General features: G+C 37.9%; 1 long non-coding RNA gene across 1 annotated transcript in view; it reads left to right on the top strand.

Annotated features, from left to right (window-relative positions):
• The window catches only part of LOC104911237, a 16,376-nt gene extending 11,344 nt beyond the window's left edge, over positions 1 to 5,032 (top strand). The window contains exons 2-3 of the long non-coding RNA XR_793751.3: positions 2,223 to 2,352; positions 3,640 to 5,032. This is a non-coding gene — a long non-coding RNA (uncharacterized LOC104911237). The remainder of the gene's footprint in view (positions 1 to 2,222; positions 2,353 to 3,639) is intronic.
• Positions 5,033 to 6,524: the final 1,492 nt, after the last annotated feature.

The following is a 6,524-nucleotide window of genomic DNA, read 5'->3' on the forward strand; positions in this document are numbered from 1 at the left end:
TCCTTTTTGTGCTTGTCCTTTTAATCACCTTATTTTCAGGACTTACATTTGTGACTTCTGAGAAATATACAAAATATGATCAAATTGGTACATGAGGCTAAGGGAAGCAATAAGGTATTTTCAGTACTGCATGGCTGCAGTTAAGTCATTTTGAAATCAATAATCCCCTCGCAATTCACTGTGCCACTTGACTGGACATACAGATGCAGATGCCCTTGTAAATGAGTTTACATCACACTGTGCTTGTAGCCATATAATCTTTCTTCCCTTCTCAAGTCTGTCCCATTTTTCCTTGCTTCCGTTATGCATATGAAACTTAAATTAAGATTGCATGTAAAGTTGACTAGCTATTCCAAGTTATTTATTGGAAATGAAACTATATAAGCATACAATATATGGTTTGCTTAAAATTGATTTACCTCCTTCCATAGTCCCAGGCAAATGCAATTGTTGAGAATTGCTTTGCAGGGGAAAAGAAATAGAAGGAAAAGAAAGTGTCAATAGATAATTTGTAGCTAGTTTTGGAGATTTTCAATCTATTAATAAAGAATGTAACTTTTCAAATGGAAAAAATAGAGAAAGGACACCAAATTTACTAGTAGTAATAAGCAAAAGTTTTAGGATAAGGGTCATGTATACTTTGAGTGTGATTTCAACTCTGGACAAAGCTTAAACTCAAATATGCAGAGTAGATAGTATCTGGGGAATGCCAGAAAGAAAACTCATGACATGGTACCACTAACCAACCCAAAGCCACACAATAAAAGGGAAGAAGATCTGCAGAGAGTCTGGGGTTCAGCTGCACTGCACCAAACTGCATTTGCCCAATAGCCTCAATAGTGGCAGAGTAGATCATGAGTGATAAAGCCTGGCATTATTTAGTAAGCTTACTAAACTGATATCTTAGTTCATTATATCACCATTGTCATCATCGTAGTGTATTATAATACTGTGAAGAATGCAGAGTTCTGACAAATCTGATACAATCTATCCTGGCTGTGAGGTCCCTAGTTCTGGCTATCATAAGCTGCAGGTTTTAAGTTCTTAAAAGGAATGGCATCTAATGCAGATGGACAGTAGCACAGCAGGGTTATTTCTCAGACCTTTGGTACCTGTTTTGAGATCCAACATCTTTCTTCTTTTGAGAGCGTATCTATGCATAATGGCACATGCATGTATATATTTAAAATACATATGCACACATAGAGTAATATCTCTTGGTTTTTTATTCACCCTGAAAATGTCCAGCATTTTTCAAGCCTGACTAGGCCCTGGGCCACAGCAACCTTACAGTAATGAATTCTGCAGGCAAAGAATACGCTGTATACACAGCCTATCATTTTTACTATTTTTTTCTTTTTCTTTATTAGTGTTAAGAACTGAATCTTTACCACTAGACTGGGATGATCTCCATATGATGCTCATGGAAACAAAGCTGTAGGGAGGGCAGATAACAAGCAGAGACTGAAAGAGGAGAAGGTAGAAAAAAATGGCTATGGCTCATCATTGTTGCTAACTTGGGCTGAGCGGCATAAAAGTTCCTAAGTAGGCCGCTCTTGGGCCTATCCATTTGAAAAGTGTAATAAGTTTGGCTTTCCACATTTATTTTAGGTAACAGAATGTAACTGCTCAGTTTTAAGGTGATGGAAATAGCAAACTATCAAAGGGCTGTGCCACGCTCATGTGAATGCCCCAGAATGTGACAGTGGGCATTGCCAGACAAAGTTGCACTTATTTTATTGTTAAATGCTATTTTCCATTTTTTATAGAAACAATAGGTTCTTATTACTCTAAGCTGCCATGACACTGAAAAATCAGATGCTGCTTCATGCAGTCTGAGAAAGTCACATGTGTTTTCACTCTGTCTAATTCTTTCATAAAAGCTTCAGTCTGGTGAGGGATCTACTAAATGTCTTGTTTCCTTTTGCACTGAGAAATGCCAGTTTCATTATTTATTTGACAAAAGATAAAGGGAAGGAGTCCTACTATGTTTGCTGATAAACCACATATTTTTCTCAACCTGCAGAGATTCACCTGTTCACCTCATAATCTATCACAATTCTAAATCTCAGTGTTGAGTTGGGATATCTGATGTTTCTTAGTAAAAAAACCATGCCAAATTATGACCTTAAATCATGTTACCCAGTCCTAAGCTAGTAATAGTATTCTTCCTGCTACAGGGCGATTGAAAAATAATATTGTCCTGCTGTACCTTGCTCTAGGTCGCTGCCATGGACATTCTAAAGTGTATGTTAAGTTTGGATGCATGAACACTGCCACAGAACAAGAAATTCTACATTCCATGGAAATTTAAAAGAAAGAATGCAGAAAAACCAGAAGTCCTGCACATCAGTAAGTAAAACTGGAGAAGACCTTGGGATAAAAATTTAATTTCATGCCTGTATTTCAACATTCTGGAATTCACATCTTCCCCTCTCATTGATTTGCCCAGACCTGTGCCAAAATTCTTTTTCCTACATGAATGTACACATGCATTCTTCTCTCTTCTGCTTTTCTTCCCCTCCATCTGCTTTTCTCTTTCGTCTCTGTAATGAGAATTTACAAGAGAGACCTCTAAAAGTTTCAAGCCAAAAATATTCAAAATGGTCTATGTCCATGAAATGACTTTCATTTGGCAAAATAGTGGTTTTGGATGGAAATATTTTCTGTTAGCATAGTTCTATCAATTCTAGTGAAACAATATAATCATGAGAAACTTAAAGCGAAGCAGAAAGTTCAAATGATATCATCAGCAGTGCCCTCTTAGAGAAAACCGACTCAAGATGTAACATTACCTGAAACATTAGCTAGCAATTTTGTGTGATAATAATACAATTATGTTTTTTTTAAACTTCATTTAGTTGTTTCTGCTGACCTCCTAAAGATGTATGTGATAGTGCTTCATTTTACTGCTGAGATAGTTTTAAATCTATGTGTATATCTCTGTTGGTGCATATGTGTCTGTATATATGACTAAAATGAGCAGATTTGCTTGACTTTTATGAACTAGATGCCAGACCACATCTGAAGAACTGCTGAGGTTGCAAAGCACAGTACCACACTTCTTCCATTCTCTCTTAACTCTCACACTCAGTGCTGTTACTTCTGGCCCTTCAATATTTTTTAACCATTTCATGGTTAGAAGTTGTGGTAACAAAATGGATTTTCATATGTGCAATAGTGAGTGCTTCATGGCTGGGATTTATTTACTGGATTCCAACTCAGAGATGAGTACCTCCCCAACCAAGTTAGCTACATTCTTTAGTCAATGTTTTAGAAATGTCGAGTCTCAGGTATGTAAAAGTTCTCAAATTTGAGAAATAGTGACATTGGAAAATCTAGTCACAGAAATAGCCAGAAGTTTTTGGATGCTTAGTGCACTTGCAAAAAATCTTGCCCTCTTATGAGTACCTAAATGCATTCCACTGAAATGTGGTCTTAAGCATACGTGCTGAGAAATTTGTATTATGACCTTGCATTACTCTTTGAATATGTCTCAGACACATTTGTGCTGTCATGAACATTCCTATTAGTTACTGAGTGTAAGTTTAGTTGCTGTGACTAAAATTAGGACATATTTATTTTGGAAATATTTTTCTTGATATCTCAAATAAATAGTAAATGTTTTGACTTTTCCAGGTTTGCATAGTCCATGTCAGCCAGTCTCTGCACTACTGGCCCAAGACCACAACCTGATTTTCTGAGAATGTAATCTGGCAACTCTGATATCTTTACATGAATTTGAGGGGATAATGTGCTTGTTCAAATGAAGACTTTGGCTCTGTCAGAAACAGGCTGTGTGCTAAAGATTTGTTACATTTTAACAAGGGGGGGGACACTGATTTGCAGACACAGCTCACACTGATGTCAATGAAAACTATACACAAAGATCAAGTGTGCAACAAGACTCTTCATCTCTAATTCATCTCAGGAATTGCCTTATTTTAATACTAGGTCATTCCAAAAGTAGTCTTTCTTTTTTATTTCCATGGAAACTACAACAGATACAAAGAGCACAATGACACTCTTTGATAGAGCAAACTCTCAGCTACAAAACAGTATTTTTTCAAAAAAGTCATCAACATTAACTATGTTTTTTCACCGGTGATGAACAAGAGCCTGCATGCTGCACTTGGAAAAATCTCCAAGTGAAGATGACCTACTGTTGCTGCCACCACTGATGAAATGCACCACCCACCACCTCTGTTTGGTCTCCATAAATGTTTGGAAAACGTCACTGAATGTCAGTGTGTGCCTTTTTCTTCACATGGAAGAATTCAGATACACACTTTTGCTTCATGTGCACCTCCAGATGCCATTTTGTCAGACTGCCCCTCTGCGGCCATCTGTTGCCCAGCGACAATGTGTAATGAAGTACTGGTGGGAAGGTTCAGCCTCTACTGCTAGATCACCAGCATCTGCCTTTGATGTTGTAGACAAACACAACGAAAAAGGAGGCATTACTTTCAGAGCACCTCTCATACTTTGAGCTGAATGAAATTTGGATGGATTTTTAAAGATGTTGGCTGAAGATCCATACTGATGAGAGGTGAGAAAATACTTGCCGTTCCATGGACAAGTCGAAAACCTGTCTGAGCAAACTGCCAGTTCGACTGTTTGTAAAGTGGCCGCAGACCAGGGAATCACTATGCACAGCCAAGTGTCAAATATTCGCCTGGCGTGTTTTGGCATCATTTCATTTTCTTCTGCAGAGGCATGCTGATTCTCATCAGAAAAGATCTGGTTTTAAAGGGCACGTAACCATTTTGAAGTCCGTTCTCATTTATTTATTTTTTTTTCCTACAGTTTTCTTGGGAGTAACAGTTTAATTTCATTGGGATGTTCCAATACTGTTTTTTTCTACTTGTAGAATGTGGACATGATGAAAATTGCAGGGCTAGAGCAAAGAATACTATGTTAAAGTGTAATCTGAGAAGAAAAGCACCACAAATCTGCACTGGGCAGTACAAAAATGCTTTATTAAAACAGCCATTTTACAAGCTAAAAAAAATAAATCCTTTCTGCCTCTGAGAACATTTTTTTTAATCCTTTGTTTTTTTTATTTTTTATTACTATTATTTTTTTAAATACTCATATTCAGTGCTAGTAATCAGCATTTACAGACAAGAGCTGTATTGTCTCAAGAAGACACACAGCAGGTACTGGAAAAGAAAAATAAGCTATAGTGCATCCAGGTCTAGAGGTGTTAAGAGATTAAAGTAGAATTTACCTTTAAGTAAAAATAATGGAAGGGAATATATGCCTCTAGAATAGTTTCCTAGATAAGCAGAAATAAGCTGCTGTGTGGTACAGTGCATTTTACCTCCCTGGCTACTGATGCCAAAGCAATGTGAATGCCTCAGTGCCTGCTCTTTTTCATCAGAACAGGTGTTAAAACCTGGTCTTATACTGTTCTTTGACGGATTTATGAAGTAGTCTGATGTGTACCCCCATCCTGCCTACTTGTGGGGTTTTCTAAGCTTATATTTCTCATTCCAGAGCATGTCCATACACAGCTCATACATAGTGATGGGCAAGTTGGTTTCTCTTCAGTGGTGAATTTCAATTTAGAGATGTTCTTTCTTAACCTGGGCCCAATAGAATTGAATTTTTGTCCTTTCAGACTTTCTAAGGGAAAGTATTGTCTTGCAGTGTGGGCAGTTCCTAGAATTAAGGCACTAACTTCTTCCATATTTTGCTCCTTCAAGAAGACTCCAACCTCTAGACGTATTCCTTGAGGCTTGGAAGGGCTGTCTGCTGGACTGCTTATGACCCAGAGAGTACTTACTACTTAATGCTAGCAAGTATCCTCAAGACCTACTGTTGAGCTTCCTGCATTGTCACCAGATACTTAGTCAGGGGATGGTAGTGCTAGCAGAGGTGTTCAGGTCTGGGCAGACTCTTATCTTGCATTCACAGAAGGTTCCTCCGTGTCAGCTACAAAATATCCAGGGTAGATGCCACATATCTAGTGGGGCTACATCGTCTGACTTCAGGGCTGGATCTGGTACAGCCTCTTTACTGTAGGGATCTGTGTGTTTGCTCTGTGCTTAGCCTAATTTAATTCCCTGGAAGGGTATTGCAAGCTAGTCCTTGAGTTTCCCTCATCTTGGCTCTCAAAAATATTCAGTATTCTTCTAAAAAAGAGTTAGGTGAATGGCTTGTAAGTTCTGGAAAGTTGGAATATTCTCCACTGTCAACTCAGCACTGCTCACAAGTACTGTGTTCTCACTTGATGTCGTTAAAGACCAAAGCGGTCACCATAATTGAAAACAGTATCAGTTAGGCATTCAGGATGAGGATCTGTTTTCCATGTTAATCACTGCTAAATTAGTTGTGCTGTTACTGAGCAGGGAATTAAGACTAAGATTTTCAAAGTCTTCAGCATTAAATTACCAATCATTGTCCCACACTGTCATTTTGGTTATGCAATTAAACAGTCTCCGAGAGATCATTTAAGAAGAAATCAGGGTGTGAATTTCCACAAAATGTTTCACATACATTCTTTTCTATAGAAAGCTGAA

The sequence above is a fragment of the Meleagris gallopavo genome, chromosome 5, assembly GCF_000146605.3.
Source record: "Meleagris gallopavo isolate NT-WF06-2002-E0010 breed Aviagen turkey brand Nicholas breeding stock chromosome 5, Turkey_5.1, whole genome shotgun sequence".
In the NCBI taxonomy this organism is placed as follows: Eukaryota; Metazoa; Chordata; class Aves; order Galliformes; family Phasianidae; genus Meleagris; species Meleagris gallopavo.